The following is a 17,207-nucleotide window of genomic DNA, read 5'->3' as shown; positions in this document are numbered from 1 at the left end:
AGGACTGTAGCCTGCCAGGCTCCTCTGTCTACTGGGATTCTCCAGGCAAGAATACTGGAGTGGGTTGCCATGCCCTCCTTCAAGGGATCTTCCCAACCCAGGGGTCAAACCCAGTTATTCCATATTGCAGGCAGATTCTTTACCAGCTGAACTACCAGGGAAGCCCATACATATATACACATATATACATATATATATATACATATATATACATATGTTACAAGTTGAAATCAAGATAGGCAGGGGAAATATCAACAACCTCAGAGATGCAGGTGATACCACTCTAATGGCAGAAAGCTAAGAGGAACTAAAGAATCTCTTGATGAGGTTGAAGGAGGAGAGTGAAAGAGCTGGCTCAAGACTAAATATTAAAAAATCTAAGATCACAGCATCCGGCTCCATTACTGCATGGCAAATAGAAGGGGAAAAGGTGAAAGCAGTGACAGATTTCCTCTTCTTGGGCTTCAAAATCACTGCAGACGGTGACTGCAGCCATGAAATCAGAAGACGATTGCTTCTTGGCAGCAAAGTGATGACAAACCTAGACAGTGTGTTGAAAAGCAGGGACAAAGGTCCATATAGTCATGGCTATGGTCTTCCCGGTGGTCACATGCAGTTGTGAGAGCTGGACCGTAAAGAAGGCAGAACACCAAAGAACTGATGCCTTCAAACTGTGGTGCTGGAGAAGACTCCTGAAAGTCCTTTGGACAGCAAGGAGATCAAACCAGTCAATCTTAAGGGAGATCAACTTGAACATTCACTGGTGGGTCTGATGCTGAAGCTGAAGCTCCAGTATTTTGGTCATCTGATATAAACAGATGACTCATTGAAAAAGTCCCTGGTGCTGGGAAAGATTGAGGGCAGAAGGAGAAGAGGGTGTCAGAGGATGAGATGGCTGGATGGCATCACTAATGTAAGGGACATGAACTTGGGCAAACTGCGGGAGATGATGAGGGCTAGGGAGGCCTGGCATGCTGCAGTCCATGGCGTTGCAAAGAGCTGGGCACAACTGGGCAACTGAACAACAACAGTATATATATATATGCATACTTATCCATGTATATATATATATGCATAATAAAATTTTTAGAGATAATAAACATGTCTCAGATAAAAGTATGATGGACAAGATTGGTGTCAAAATAGCAATAGAAATTTCCCAAAATGAAGCATAGAGGGAAAAGAAAAATTAATAAAAGAACATCAGCAAACTATGGAATAATTACAAGTGTCCAGGTTATGAGTAGTTGAAGTCCTCAAAGACAGGGGCAGATAAAGGTATTTGATGATATAAAGGCAAAAAATACTAAAACCAATAAATTCACATATCCAAGAAGCTCAACAAACCCCGCTCACAAGAAGCATAAAGAAAATTACACCCAGGCACACAATAATCAAACTACTCAAAACAAATGATAAAGAGAAATTCTTAAAAGCAGCTAAGAAAAAAAGGTATGCTATTTGTGATAAGAGAGCTATCATTAGAAATAACGTAAGCAAGAAAATAGTTCAACAACATCTCCAAACTACTGAAAGAAAAAACTGTTACCCTTGAATAATACATCTAGCAAAAAAAATCTTTGAAAAGCAATAGTGATAGACTTTTTTCAGACATACAAAAACTAAAATCATTCATAATCAGCAGATCCACATTACCAAAAATGAAATACTAAAAGAGGTCTTTTAGGCAGAAAAAAAAGTACACTAGATAGAAATATGAATCTATACAAATGAATGAAGAATACCAGAAATGGAAATGGCATAGATAAATACATATGATTATGATTATTATTATTTTTCTTAGTATTTATATTTCTTTAATAGATAATTTACAGTTTAAACAAAATAATAACAAGGTACTAAAAAGCTAAAATATTTGTAAGAGTAAATAGTATAACAATAGCACAAAGGTCAGGGGGAGAGAAATGGAAGCATACTATTTTAAGGTTCTTATATTATTTATAAAATGGTTAAAATCCCTTAAAGGTAGACATCAATTTAGTTAAATTGTATAATACAAACCTTTAAGAAACAAATGATAAAACTATATTCCTAATTAATAAGCCAAAGGAGACAAAAAATATTCATTAAATATTTGATTAATACAAAAGAAAGCGAGGAAGAGAAAGCTGATAATATAAAAACAACAAGCTAGCCTTAAACCCAATCATTTCAATAATTATATTAAATGTAAATGGCCTAAACACCCCAATTAAAGCCAGAGGTTGTCAGCTCCTTTTCCCCAAGAAAGCTAATCATATGCTACCTACAAAAAATACCCTTTAAATATAAAAGCATATATCTGCTTGCCTGCTATGCCACTTCAGTCATGTCCAACTCTTTAGACCCTATACACCGTAGCCTGCTAAGCTCCTCTGCCCATGGGATTATCCAGGCAAGAACACAGGAGTGGGTAGCCATTCCCTTCTCCAGGGGACCTTCCTGACCTAGGGATCGAACCTGTGTCTCTTGCATTGCAGGCAGATTCTTTAACATCTGGGCCACCAGGGAAGACTTATTTGAACAGCACTATCAAACAAATTGCCCTATGACAATCTGCCTTCTAATAATTGTACAGTGGAAGTTAGAAATAGATTTAAGGGAATAGTTCTGAGAGTGCCTGATGAACTATGGAAGGAGGTTCGTGACATTGTACAGGAGACAGGGAGCAAGAACATCCCCAAGGAAAAGAAATGCAGAAAAGCAAAATGGTTGTCTGAGGAGGCCTTACAAATAGCTGTGAAAAGAAGAGAAGTGAAAAGCAAAGAAGAAAAGGAAAGATATAAGCATTGAATGCAGAATTCCAAAGAATAGCAAGGAGAGATAAGAAAGCCTTCCTCAGTGATCAGTGCAAAGAAATAGAGGAAAACAGTTCAGTTCAGTTCAGTTCAGCCATTTAGTCGTGTCCAGCTCTGTGCGACCCCCTGAACCGCAGCACACCAGGCCTCCCTGTCCATCACCAAATCCCAGAGTCCACCCAAACCCATGTCCATTGAGTGGGTGATGCCATCCAACCATCTCATCCTCTGTCATCTCCTTCTTTTCCTGCCCTCAATCTTTCCCAGCATTAGGGTGTTTTCAAATGAGTCAGCTCTTTGCATCAGGTGGCCAAAGTACTGGAGTTTCAGCTTCAACATCAGTCCTTCCAAAGAATACCCAGGACTGATCTCCTTTAGGATGGACTGGTTGGATCTCCTTGCAGTCCAAGGGACTCTCAAGAGTCTTCTCCAACTCCACAGGTCAAAAGAATCTTTGGCATTCAGCTTTCTTTATAGTCCAACTTTCACATCCATACATAACCACTGGAAAAACCATAGCCTTGACTAGACAGACCTTTGCTGACAAAGAAATGTCTCTGCTTTTTAATATGCTGTCTAGGTTGGTCATAACGTTCCTTCCAAGGAGTAAGCGTCTTTTAATTTCATGGCTGCAATCACCATCTGCAATGGTTTTGGAGTCCAAAAACATAAAGTCAGCCACTATTTCCACTGTTTTCCCATCTATTAGCCATGAAGTGATGGGACCAGATGCCATGATTTTAGTTTTCTGAGTGTTGAGCTTTAAGCCAACGTTTTCATTCCCCTCTTTCACTTTCATCAAGAGGCTTTTTAGTTCCTCTTCACTTTCTGCCATAAGGGTGGTGTCATCTGCATATCTGAGGTGATTGATATTTCTCCCAGCAATCTTGATTCCAGCTTGTGCTTCCTCCAGCCCAGTGTTTCTCATGATGTACTCTGCATAGAAGTTAAATAAGCAGTGTGACAATATACAGCCTTGACATACTCCTTTTCCTATTTGGAACCAGTCTGTTGTTCCATGTCCAGTCCTAACTGTTGCTTCCTGACCTGCATACAGATTTCTCAAGAGGCAGGTCAGGTGGTCTGGTATTCCCATCTCTTTCAGAATTTTCCACAGTTTATTGTGATCCACACAGTCAAAGGCTTTGGAATAGTCAATAAAGCAAGAATAGATGTTTTTCTGGAACTCTCTTGCTTTTTCCATGATCCAGCGGATGTTGGCAATTTGATCTCTGGTTCCTCTGCCTTTTCTAAAACCAGCTTGAATATCAGGAAGTTCACAGTTCATGTATTGCTGAAGCCTGGCTTGCAGAATTTGGAACATAGCGTGTGAGATGAGTAAAATTGTGTGGTAGTTTGAGCATTCTTTGGCATTGTCTTTCTTTGGAATTGGAATGAAAACTGACCTTTTCCAGTTCTGCGACCACTGCTGAGTTTTCCAAATTTGCTGGCATATTGAGTGCAGCACTTTCACAGCATCATCTTTCACGATTTGAAATAGCTCAACTGGAATTCCATCACCTCCACTAGCTTTGTTCATAGTGATGCTTTCTAAGGCCCACTTGACTTCACATTCCAGGATGTCTTGCTCTAGATGAGTGATCACACCATCGTGATTATCTTGGTCATGAAGATCTTTTTTGTGCAGTTTTTCTGTGTATTCTTGCCACCTCTTCTTAATATCTTCTGCTTCTGTTAGGTCCATACCATTTCTGTCCTTTATTGTTCCCATCTTTGCATGAAATGTTCCCTTGGTATCTCTAATTTTCTTGAAGAGATCTTGAGTCTTTCCCATTCTGTTGTTTTACTCTATTTCTTTGCATTGATCACTGAGGAAGGCTTTCTTATCACTTCTTGCTATTCTTTGGAATGCTGCATTCAATGCTTATATCTTTCCTTTTCTTCTTTGCTTTTCACTTCTCTTCTTTTCATAGCTATTTGTAAGGCTTCCTCAGACAACCATTTTGCTTTTATGCATTTCTTTTCCATGGGGATGGTCTTGATCCCTGTCTCCTGTACAATGTCATGAATCTCCGTCCATAGTTCATCAGGCACTCTGTCTATCAGATCTAGTCTCTTAAATCTATTTCTCACTTCCACTATATTATCATAAGGGATTTGATTTAGGTCATACCTGAATGATCTAATGGTTTTCCTGACTTTCTTCAATTTAAGTCTGAATTTGGCAATAAGGAGTTCATGATCTGAGCCACAGTCAGCTCCCGGTCTTGTTTTTGCTGACTGTATAGCGCTTCTCCATCTTTGGCTGCAAAGAATATAATCAATCTGATTTCAGTGTTGACCATCTGGTGATGTCCATGTGCAGAGTCTTCTCTTGTGTTGTTGGAAGAGGGTGTTTGCTATGACCAGTACTTTCTCTTGGCAAAACTCTATTAGCCTTTGCCCTGCTTCATTCCGTATTCCAAGGCCAAATTTGCCTGTTACTCCAGATGTTTCTTGACTTCCTACTTTTGCATTCCAGTCCCCTATAATGAAAGGACATCTTTTTTGGGAGTTAGTTCTAAAAGGTCTTGTAGGTCTTCATAGAACCATTCAACTTCAGCTTCTTCAGCATTACTGGTTGGGGCATAGACTTGGATTACCGTGATATTTAATGGTTTGCCTTAGAAATGAACAGAGATCATTCTGTCAATTTTGAGATTGCATCAAAGTACTGCATTTCAGACTCTTGTTGACCATGATGGCTATTCCATTTCTTCTAACAGATTCCTTCCCACGGTAGTAGATATAATGGTCATCTGAGTTAAATTCACCCATTCCAGTCCATTTTAGTTTGCTGATTCCTAGAATGTCGACGTTCACTCTTGCCATCTCCTGTTTGACCACTTCCAAGTGCCTTGATTCATAGACCTAACATTCCAGGTTCCTATGCAGTATTGCTCTTTACAGCATCGGACCTTGCTTCCATCACCAGTCACATCCACTACTGGGTATTGTGTTTGCTTTGGCTCCATCCCTTCATTCTTTCTGGAGTTATTTCTCCACTGATCTCCAGTAGCATATTGGGCACCTACAGACCTGGGGAGTTCCTCTTTTGGTATCCTATCATTTTGCCTTTTCATACTGTTCATGGGGTTCTCAAGGCAAGAATACTGAAGTGGTTTGCCATTCCCTTCTCCAGTGGACCGCATTCTGTCAGACCTCTCCACAATGACCCGCCTCTTCCCAATTCTGCATCACAAAAGTCTAAAAACTAGTCTGGAAATACCAGATCTGCCCACACAGGTCAAAAAAGGAGAACAAATGAATAGGTGACACTAGAATTTCTTGAACAACAAAGGATTGAGGAAAATCTCAGAATGTTTGTGCAGTGAAAGGAAGAACACTGATATGGCTAAGAGCCTGGGTTCCAGAGCTAGAATTTGGGGGTCCTAGTTGAGAAGAGAAGAGAAGTGAAAGGCAAAGGAGAAAAGGAAAGATATACCCATCTGAATGCAGAATTCCAAAGAATAGGAAGGAGAGATAAGAAAGCCTTCTTAAGTGAACAGTGCAAAGAAATAGAGGAAAACAATAGAATGGGAAAGCCTAGAGATCTCTTCAAGAAAATTAGATGTGCCAAGGGAACATTTCATGCAAAGATGGGAACAATAAAGGACAGAACTTGTATGGACCTAACAGAAGCAGAAGATATGAAGAAGAGGTGGCAAGAATACGCAGAAGAACTATACAAAAAACCTCGTAATGACCCAGATAACCACAATTGTGTGGTCAGTCACCTAGAGCCAGACATCCTGGAATGTGAAGTCAAGTGGCCTTAGGAAGCATCACTATGAACAAAGCTAGTGGAGGTGATTAAATTCCAGTTGAGCTATTTCAAATCGTGAAAGATGATGCTGTGAAAGTGCTGCACTCAACATGCTAGCAAATTTGGAAAACTCAGCAGTGGCCGCAGGACTGGAAAAGGTCAGTTTTCATTCCAATTCCAAAGAAAGGCAATGCCAAAGAATGCTCAAACTACCACGCAATTTCACTCATCTTACATGCTAGCAAAGTAATGTTCAAAATTCCCCATGCCAGACGTCAACAGTATGTGAACCAAGAACTTCCAGATGTTCAAGCTAGATTTAGAAAAGGCAGGGGAACCAGAGATAAAATTGCCAACATCCTTTAGATCAAAGAAAAAGCAAGGGAATTTCCCCAAAAAATCTACTTCTCCTTCATTGACTATGCTAAGGCTTTTGACTATGTGGATCACAACAAACTGTGGAAAATTCTTCAAGATATGGGAATACTAGACCACTTTACCTGCCTCCTGAGAAATCTGTAATCAGGTCAAGAAGCAACAATTGGAACCTTACATGGAACAACCAACTGGTTCAAAATTGGGAACGGAGTATGTTAGGCTGTATATTGTCACCTTGCTTACTTAACTTCTAGGCAGAGTACATCATGTGAAATGTCAGAGTGGATGAAACACAAGCTGGAATCAAGATTGCCAGGAGAAATATCAATAATCTCAGATATGCACCACCCTAATTGCAGAAAGCAAAGAGGAATTAAAGAGCCTCTTGATGAAGGTGAAAGAGGAGAGTAAAAAAGCTGGCTTAAAACTCAACATTCAAAAAACTAAGATCACAGTATCTGGTTCCATCACTTCATGGCAAATAGATGGGCAAACAATGGAAACACTGTATTGCAGACAGTGACTGCAGCCATGAAATTAAAGGATGCTTGTTCCTTGGAAGGAAAGCTATGAAAAACCTAGACAGCCTGATGCAAAGACAGCATTTTTCTGACAAAGGTCCATCTAGTCAAAGCTATGGTTTTTCCAGTAGTCATGTACAGATGTGACAGTTGAACCATAAAGAAGGCTGAGTGCTGAAGAATTGATGCTTTTGAACTATGGTGCTGGAGAAGACTCTTGAGAGTCCCTTGGACAGCAAGGAGATCAAACCAGTCAATCCTAAAAAAAATCAACCCTGAATATTCATTGGAAGTACTGATGCTGAAGCTGAAGCTCCAATACTTTGGCCACCTGATGCGAAGAGCTGACCCTTGGAAATGACCGTGATACTGGGAAAGATTTAGGGCAGGAGGAGAAGGGGGCAACAGAGGATGAGATGGTTGGATGGAATCATCGATTCAATGGACGTGAGTTTGAGCAAACTCAGGGAGGTAGTGAAGGACAAGGACACCTGGCATGCAAAGTCAGATACAACTTAGTGACTGAACAAGAACAAATGTCCTGCTCTATTACTTACTAATTGTTTGATATTGAAAAATTTATCTAGCCTCTCTGAACATCATTTGCCTCATCTGTAAAATTAAGATAATAATAACAACTTCCTAAGATGACTCTTTGAGCATTTAATAATTTTAATAAATGTAAAACATTTAGAACTATACCTGGCACATAGGAAGATCTCTGTAAGCTCTAGCTATTCATATTGTATATTAATAATTTTGACTACTTTACAGCTCTTGGGGGTGGGCGTGATCAGAGTTTACCCAGAATGGAATGAAATGTCTCAAGAGGCAACAGCTTCCTATCTTTAGAAGTGATCAAACCAAAGCTAGATAAATACTCCAAAGGGAAATTGCACATCAGTTTAATTCACTTAATATTGACTAGACCAGGAACCACTGCAGGCCTTTTCATATATCAGATCTATATTTCCACACATCTTTTTCTATTGTGGCTATTTTTTCTTGCTTCTCCATATCTATCGTAGATCAGAGCATCTTGAATTCTCTTGATCCTAGACTTCTTTTTTAGCTTGAAGGTGTTTCATAAAGAACCTTCTTTCAGATGACAAAACTGACATTTCATAAAAGAAGGAAATAAAGTATGAAAAATGTTTTCCTCACTGGAAATCAAATATTTGGTAATATAAAGAATGCCCCTGCCTTGTGTATATAGCTTTTAAACCATTTAGGCTTTATTTTTAAATAGTGTAGAATGTTTTCTGCCAGCTGACACACAAACCAAATCTTTCTGAAAGATAAATGAACTGGGAAAGCTAATTTGAAGCTAATATTTTCCAAATAGAGATTTAACATGTATTTAACTATAAATTTCATTTCCTTGTTTTCTTTCTTCCCTACTTCTTTTATGTTCAGGAAAATTCTAAATAAATAAATATCTTTTTTATCCCTGTGTTCAAAGAAAAGCCATTTTCTAATCAGTGAAATCAATAATATTTATCAGAGTTTGTCCCCACATCTGACCTTTTCTCTAGCCCCAGAATGTGGGGTGTTCTTCCTTCATTTAATATAAATGAATATATACCAAATAGATAAAGAGCAAAGGCCCCACTGTATAGTGCAGGGAACTATATTCAATATCTTGTAATAAACTATAATGGAAAATAATATGAAAAAGAATGTGTGTGTGTGTGTGTGTGTATATATATATATATATATATATATATATATATGAATATATACCTGAATGATTTTGCTGTGAACCAGAAATTTACAACATTGTAAATCAACTATACTGCAAAAAAGAATATTTTTAATAAAAAAATAAAGTCCACTATCACCTCCTCTGAGAACTTGCCCTCGTTTTCTTCTACCTGTAATTTTTCTCTCTATTCTGACTTTCTTCCCTCAATTTATATATTTTCCCCCATTCTTCACATTCATTAAAAATCTTCCTTTGACCTTAGATTCACCTCCACCTACCAATCAATCAATTACCTCTGCATCTTTGCTCAACTTTTCTCCTCTCCACTACCTCTCTACTCTCCTCTTTATCTCTCTATTGACCCTTACTACTCTTTTTAGAACTATCTCAGATGTCATTTCCTAGCTGTGATACCAGCCACCACCATCACCCCACTGAGAGTGGAGGGTATTCCTCAAGCTACCCCATAATATCCCAAAGTACTCTATTAGAATTATAAGTCCACTTCAATGGTCTTGAGGGTTAGGCTACTACGCTTGGCTCATACCAAATAGAAAGATATACACTGATCCTCTATGGAATAAATGAATGTCCCAATCTGACAAAATTTGCATGAAATGGAACTGATATGGATATACTCTATAAACTTGAGATGAACTCTTGATCTTTGGAGTTTTATAGTTTTGCAGATCAATAAGAAGATTATGGCATCTGGTCCCATAACGTTATGGTAAATAGATGGGGAAACAATGGAAACAGTGACAGACTTTATTTTCTTGAGCTCCAAAATCACCGTGGATGGTGATTGTAGCCATGAAATTAAAAGATGCTTGCTCCTTGGAAGAAAATCTATGACAGACCTAAACAGTGTATTAAAAAGAAGAGACTTTACTGTGCCAACAAAGTCCATCTAGTCAAAGCTATGCTTTTTCCAATAGTCATGTACAAATGCGAGAGTTGGACCATAAAAAAGGCTGAGTGTCAAAGAATTGATGCTTTCCAACTGTGATGCTGGAGAAGACTTTCAAGAGTCCTTGGACTCCTGAAGAGTCCAAAGAGATCAAACCAGTCAATCCTAAAGGAAACCAACCCTGACTATTCACTGGAAGGACTGATGCTAAAGCTGAAGCTCCAATACTTTGGCCATCTGATGTGAAGAGCCGACTCTTCGGAAAAGATTCTAATGCTGGGAAAGATTGAGGGAAAGAGGAGAAGGGAGTTACAGAGGATGAGATGGTTGAATGGTATCACTGACTCAAGGGACATGAGTTTGAGCAAACTCCAGGAGACAGCAAAGGACAGGGAACACTGGCATGCTGCAGTTCATAGGATTGCAAAGAGTCAGACACGACTTGGCTACTGAACAGCAAAGGTAAGCAGTTAGTAATCTCTCTGGTCATGAATTCTATCTCTGTATGCAACAATGTATAAGCTCCAGTGTGGAAATATTAGTCATTTCTTCGTGTCATCCAATCAGTAATACAATAATGAATACATATTTTCCCCTAGGCCAATCCGTATATTCTCTCTATGATCTACATAGAGATCTACATCATTCTCTTGACCTTCTCTTTCACATTCATAGACCAGCATACTACAGTGGGCACCCCTACACTGTCATTATTTCCCGGCTGTCATAGAACAGATTGAGGTAACATACACTTTCAAACTCCACATCATAGAACTTGAGACATAGGATGATCTGGAGAAATAATTGAAACTTTATTTATTCAACATCATGTCGTTTGGCAATTTTTTGTTTCTCCATTTTTGTTTTGTTTTTACTTTGGGACTTTGTCAAAATTAAAAGTTTTGTATCTTATTTCTAAACTCTCCTTCACTGAAGCATATTGTATGATAAAATTATATTGAGCTTCACTTACTTTTACTCTTTTAATTTTACAACAACCCTATCAACTTCACATTATAACTGCAAAAATATAATTGACCTCCATTTGACAGTTGAGAAAACTGAGGTATAGAGAGATTAGGAAAATTGATCTAAGCCATATAGCTAGTAAGGTCCTGAGTCAGAATGGGTTTTCCCTGGGGCCCAGGTTCTTAACCAATATTCTACATTGTGGCAACAGGAATAGATACTCGGAGTAAAACTGACTACAGAAACTCAAGTATGTAGTTCAAAAGAAAAATAAAGCCTGGGAATATATTTATTTATTCCTAATAGAGTGTGTAAGTTTTTGTTATTGTTTTTTAATGTAAATGACATGGGGAAAGGAAGAAAAAAACTAAAAATTTCATAACCCTTCAGTCTAAAAGGCTCCTCTAAGCAAGTAGTAAACTCCTGGGTGATTAGTCACGGATTTAGGTTTTCTTTTAAGCTATTGATAGCAAGTAAAATGGCACTTTACAGATTTAGTTAATCATTGTTCTCTTGGTGAGTAAATTTTTCAATCTGCTTTAAAAACAGTCAAGCAGTAGAACTAAAGCACATAAAGGCAACTTGGCTGGGAAAGGAAAGTACTAGAACATTTACACTGACATCATTGATTACCTAGTAGAGACCCTCCTAATATTCTGAGAAAAATAACTCTATGAAGAAGAATTTCTGTTCTTAGAAAACATCCCACCACCCTTTATGATTAAGAAGAAAATGCAAGGCTTAAGAGAATTTCTCTACCAACAAAATCATCCTAAGGCACAAGACTTTATTATGTAAAATAACAGATAAAGATAAGATAGTTCAAATATAAATAAATGGAAGGGAATTGGGGGTTGTTTGCTTTCTCATTCCATGAACCCATCTCCATCTTCTCTTTGAGTTAATCATCATCAAACGCCCTAAATCAGAGGTGGCAGGGGCTGTAGCTGGCTGGACACCAGTGTTTCTCATTGTTTGGTTATATTGGAAATGTCTTTGGAATGAGCTTAATCTGAAAGACCTTTAACCAGCAGTTCTTCTAGACTTCTAAACAGCAGAGGCTTGGGTTTTTCATTTGTTTGGGGTTTTTCATGGGTTGGGTTTTTTGGGGTTTGTTTGTTTGTTTTGATGGAGGGGAGATGAAGGGAGGATTGTAGTGAAGGGAGTAGTGTGTATGTGTGTGATATATATTTTTTCCTCAATTAAAAATAAGACAATATTAAGAGTCTCTCTCCCTCCCACACCCCACCCCCTGCCCTTCACACATGCAAGTACATTGTCCTCCCCTCAAAGAACTTCTGCTGTTTGGAAAAGTGAAAGTTAGTTATACAGTCCTTTCCCATTCTTTGGGATCCCATGGACTGTGGCCTACTTGGCTCCTCTGTCCATGGAATTCTCCAAGCAAGAGTACTGGAGTGGGTTGCCATTTTTTTCTCCAGGGGATCTTCCCAACCCCGGGGATTTAATCCCAGTCTCCTGCATTGCAGGCAGATTCTTTATCAACTGAACCACTAGGGAAGCCCGCTGTTTGGAAGTCTAAGAGAATTGGGGAAAGAGGTGGGGAATGTGGAGAGGGAGTCTTTTAATTTTTATTTCATTCACTTCTGTGCTGTTTGCTTTTTAAGCCATGTTCATGGGCTATTTTCAGTTAAAATAATAACTTTTTTGAACCCTGAACAAAATGAAAAGGGAAAACAACACCACACACACATAGACACAGAGACACAGAGCTGTGTAATAAAGAAGGTAGAGGGCGTACAAGCAAAATACTCCAAGATGGCAGCATCACTTGTTTTATCCTTTGCCTGAAAGTTTTGGCTGAAAACTTTCTCCTGAGGGTTTAGGTTGTTTTCCTAGCAGAGGGGTGGGGTGAGGGATAAGGAAGGCAGATTTGTGTCTGTAGCTGATTGGCAGTTTCTGTGAGAAATTGTTCACTCCAATAAGTTTTGTTATTTTGGCAATTTCTCAGAATTGATGGTGCCCTTTCCTTTCAGGAGGGGGATGGTGTGAGGAAAGGGATGTTGTTTCCAGTTGACTGCTGGGAGAGGGGAGTGGGGCCCCCGCTGTCTGACTGAGAGACTGAAAAGGCTCTGGGAGAATGGAATGTTGTTGTTTCTCTGTTTTTGAAACCGCTCTTCTTTTTGATGGTGTTTATACTTTAAAATTTCACACTGTGGTCAAACAAGGCAAGGTATAATTTCACATGTCCCTGTAAACACTGAACAACTAACTTGCCCGGTGTGCACACAGGCACACAAATATTATGGACATTTAAGATGGCTACCTGTGGGTGGAGGGGAGTCACACTTTAATAACTCAAACCATGATTGTCAAATATTTTAAATGCAGCCTCTTTGGGGCTTTTCCAGTAGAGTTTTCCTGTCTTTTTTAACAGAACTATCATGTAAATCCCAGTGCTGTTTTTTTCAATTATAATTTAGAGTTACATTGAAGAAGAAAGTTATAAATAAGATAAAGTTAAAATATATATTTTAGATCAAGCATTCTACAGTGACATAAAAAGCAAGCTTGAAGTTTACTGACAAGGAACATTATAGCAATTACCAAAAGATTCCACAGCTGTTAGACTAGAGAAACCATTTTTCTTTCTTTGAGCCTGACTCGTCTCTCGCAATTACCTCATAACTAATCAAAGCTTCTGTGAAAACGTTAGTAGCCAAAGAGCCACTCTGATTGCTGGCACTCCATTGGTATGCCATTTACAGGCCTGTTTATTGCCATTAATAACTTTTTTTTTAATTTTAAAATTTGTTCTTTTGAAATCTGCTCTAACAGCAATAAAATATAGTCGAGAATATTAACACATTATGTACATAGAGTCCATTTTCTTAAGCATTTTCTCAAGTGTTATTTCACAACATCTAATAAAAATGTACTCAGGGAAAGGGAAGGAATGCTGTTGTTGATCTTGATAACTGTTGTATCTGAGTTTGGTGGAACCTCTTATTATTTGAGGAAACACTGCTTAGAAGAGCTATTATCAGATTGTGTGTGTGTGTGACATAGATATTTGTGATAGGTAAACAGCCATGCTTAAATTAGATTGTGATCCATACACCAGATGTTTGACCAACACTTTTTACTAGGTTTTGCTAATAGAGGATTGGCCAGATTATTCAAGTTTTTGCACCACTTTACAGAAAACCAGAAGGAACTTTTTACCCAAACCGATATAATCACGCTTCAGACATAAATTGTGCTCTTAAGATGCATGCAGTTCAAGAAGGACTTTAAAGAATAGTGTTCCTTGTTACTAGGCCCTAAGCCTTTGTCTGAGCAGGCTAACACCAAACAATGCTGCATAATAACTAAAAAATCTTGACATTTTAGTGGTGTACAAAAATAAGCAATTTTTTTTCTTGCTCATGTATGTGTAAATCAGGTTTAGCTGATGTAGGTCAGGCTCAATGGGGCTTGGCCTCAAACTTTGGGTAGAGTGCAGGTCTATTAATCCCTCCATGAACCAGTTGCTATTTAAGGCATATTCTTTTCAAAGCCAAAGGAAAGAGCACAAAAGGGAAAGTCATACCACACAATTCAAGCACCTGTTACTGTCACACTCACTGACATCTCATTAGCCAATATGAATCATATGGCCAAGCCTAGCATCAATGGGACATGGAGGTATACTCTTCCCATAGGAAAAAGCAAGAAAGAACACTTGCTCGACACAAAACCAATCTTTCAAAACCTTTGTCTCCTTTCATATAATTCTTTCTTGCTCTAGGAGAGCTCATCAAACCCAGAAATTTCCTATTTATTTGTGTACAGATAATTTACCAACTTATATATCTAGCTCAGAACTCTCATCTTAGTTCTAGAGCTTCATGGCTAAAGAACTACTTGGTATTTGTACTTGGATATTACAAACAGGAGTTCAGTTCAGTTCAGTTGCTCAGTCATGTCCAACTCTTTGCGACCTCATGGACTGCAGCACGCCAGACTTCCCTGTCCATCACCAACTCCCAGAGCTTGCTCAAACTCATGTCTACTAAGTCAGTGATGCCACCCAATCATCTTATCCTCTGTCATCCCCTTCTCCTCCTGCCTTCAAACTTTCCCAGAATCAGGGTCTTTTCCAGTGAGTCAGTTTTTCACATCAGGTGGCCAAAGTGTTAAGACTAACAGAAGCTGGCAGAAGAGAAGGACATGTGCTCATCTTCTCCTGCAAGAACTCCAAAATTACAACTCACTGCTGAATAACTATAGACAGGAGAATGTTAGATCCCACCGAAAAAAGATGCCCCACCTCCAAGGGCAAAGGAGAAACCCCAGCAAGACAGCAGGAGGGGCGAAATCGCATTTAGAATCAAACCCCATACTTGGCAGAGACGCTCAGAAGGCTCAAACAAAACCTTGTGTGCACCAGGACCCAGAGACCCCACAGACACTGAGCCAGACCTGCCTTTGAGCATTTGAGTATCTCCTGCAGAGGCATGGGTCAGCAGTGGCTTGCCGCAGGGGCAGGGGCTCTGGGTGCAGCAGACCTGGGTCACACAGTGTGTGGCATAAGCCTTTTTGGAGGAAGTCATCATTAAACCCACCATAGAGCCACTGAGCAGATGACTCACAAACTGCAGAACAATTATACCAAATAAATTCCAAACATAACACATCTTAAATAAAACTCATGATCAGCACTGCTACCTTTGATAGACCAAAACTGATAAATCTCCTTGCATTCTCCATATAACTGAACGCCACAGTGGTGGTGGTGGTTTAGTTGCTAAGTCGTGTCCAACTCATGCAACCCCATGGACTATAACTCTCCAGGCTTTTCAGCAAACCAGGAATCTAGGATCTATAGTATCCCCTCTCCTTCAATTGCCAAGTCCAATGGATCTCATTTTACCTTCTAAATGTATTTTGGCCCTTTCATTTATCTTCATCTTCACCAGCACTATATTCCACCATATCAGTGATTCATACCTAGATCCCTCTAATATCTATTAACTGATACTAGCCCTATGTAATTATTTTCCATTCAGAGTCATATTTTTGAAAAGCAAATCTGATTGTGTCATCATTCTTGTTTTACATTCTTCAGCGGTTTGATGGTCTTCAAATGTACCCTAAATTCTTTGGCACTGCTTCTTTCAAAAGGTGGAAAATTGGGTCACTAGTAGCACCTGAAAACAAAAAAAGAAAGTGGAGACTAATTCCCCTCCCTTTGAATATTTGTAGGAATTAGTGACTTTCTTCCATTAAACTCAATGTGACACAAGTACTCTGTGACTTCTGAGGCTAGGTCTTATAAAGGATAACTAGATATCTACCTATCTACCCACCTATCTTCTCACATGCTCTAGGGGCAAGACAGCTGCCATGCCATGCTGATACTCAAAAGAGGTTGATGTGAATAGGAACTGAGATACATCACCAACAACCAGGACCACTTCGCCAGCTATGCATGTGAGCCACTCTGGAAGCAAACCCTCAGCTCAAGCTAGGACTCTGGGTAACAACAGAGCTTTGGCTGACATCTTGACTGCATCCTCATGAGAGAACTCCACCCAAAACTGCCCAGCTAAGCTCTCCTGGTTTCCTGATGCGCTGACACTGTGAGATAATGCAGAGGTTATTGATTTTTAGGCCACTAAGTTTGAGGCAAATTGTTCACAATTTGATAATGTTCCGTTGCTCTTAGGACAAAGAATAAAATGCTTACATGCTTATAATAACAGATTCTCAGCTCTCCTGACCTACCTATAACATTCCACACTGCTCTTTGCCTCCTGGACATTCAGGCTTTCTTCTAGTTCTTTGAACACACCATGCTACTTTATACCACAGGGCTTTTGTTCATAATTTTTTCTTTCTAGTGAAAGTATTTCTTTCTATATTCACTGAGTTATGTCCTATATTTCCACTAAGTCCCAGCAACCTTATCATTTTCACAGGTGTATTTTTCCAGAGATCGCTGACCTGGTCAAATTCCCCTGTTATAATTTCTCTGTGTATCATACATCTCCCTCACCTTGTATACATATTTATCATGTGATAATTTGACTCATATCTCTCGTATACCAGACTTTATGAGAGTTCAGTTTGCTTTCCAGTATAGCCCTAGTACATATTATGTGACTGGCATAGAGTTAATGTTCAAGAAGAATTAGCTGAATGAATAGATGAATGAACC

General features: G+C 39.0%; 1 long non-coding RNA gene across 1 annotated transcript in view; it reads left to right on the top strand.

The window, feature by feature from the left end:
- The window catches only part of LOC138444906 (uncharacterized), a 54,047-nt gene extending 37,296 nt beyond the window's left edge, over positions 1–16,751 (top strand). The window contains exon 3 of the long non-coding RNA XR_011258646.1: positions 16,378–16,751. This is a non-coding gene — a long non-coding RNA (uncharacterized lncRNA). The remainder of the gene's footprint in view (positions 1–16,377) is intronic.
- The last annotated feature ends 456 nt before the right edge of the window (positions 16,752–17,207 follow it).

The sequence above is a fragment of the Ovis canadensis genome, chromosome 8 (genome assembly GCF_042477335.2).
Source record: "Ovis canadensis isolate MfBH-ARS-UI-01 breed Bighorn chromosome 8, ARS-UI_OviCan_v2, whole genome shotgun sequence".
NCBI classification, from domain to species: Eukaryota; Metazoa; Chordata; class Mammalia; order Artiodactyla; family Bovidae; genus Ovis; species Ovis canadensis.
This window is presented reverse-complemented; position numbering and strand designations above follow the sequence as displayed.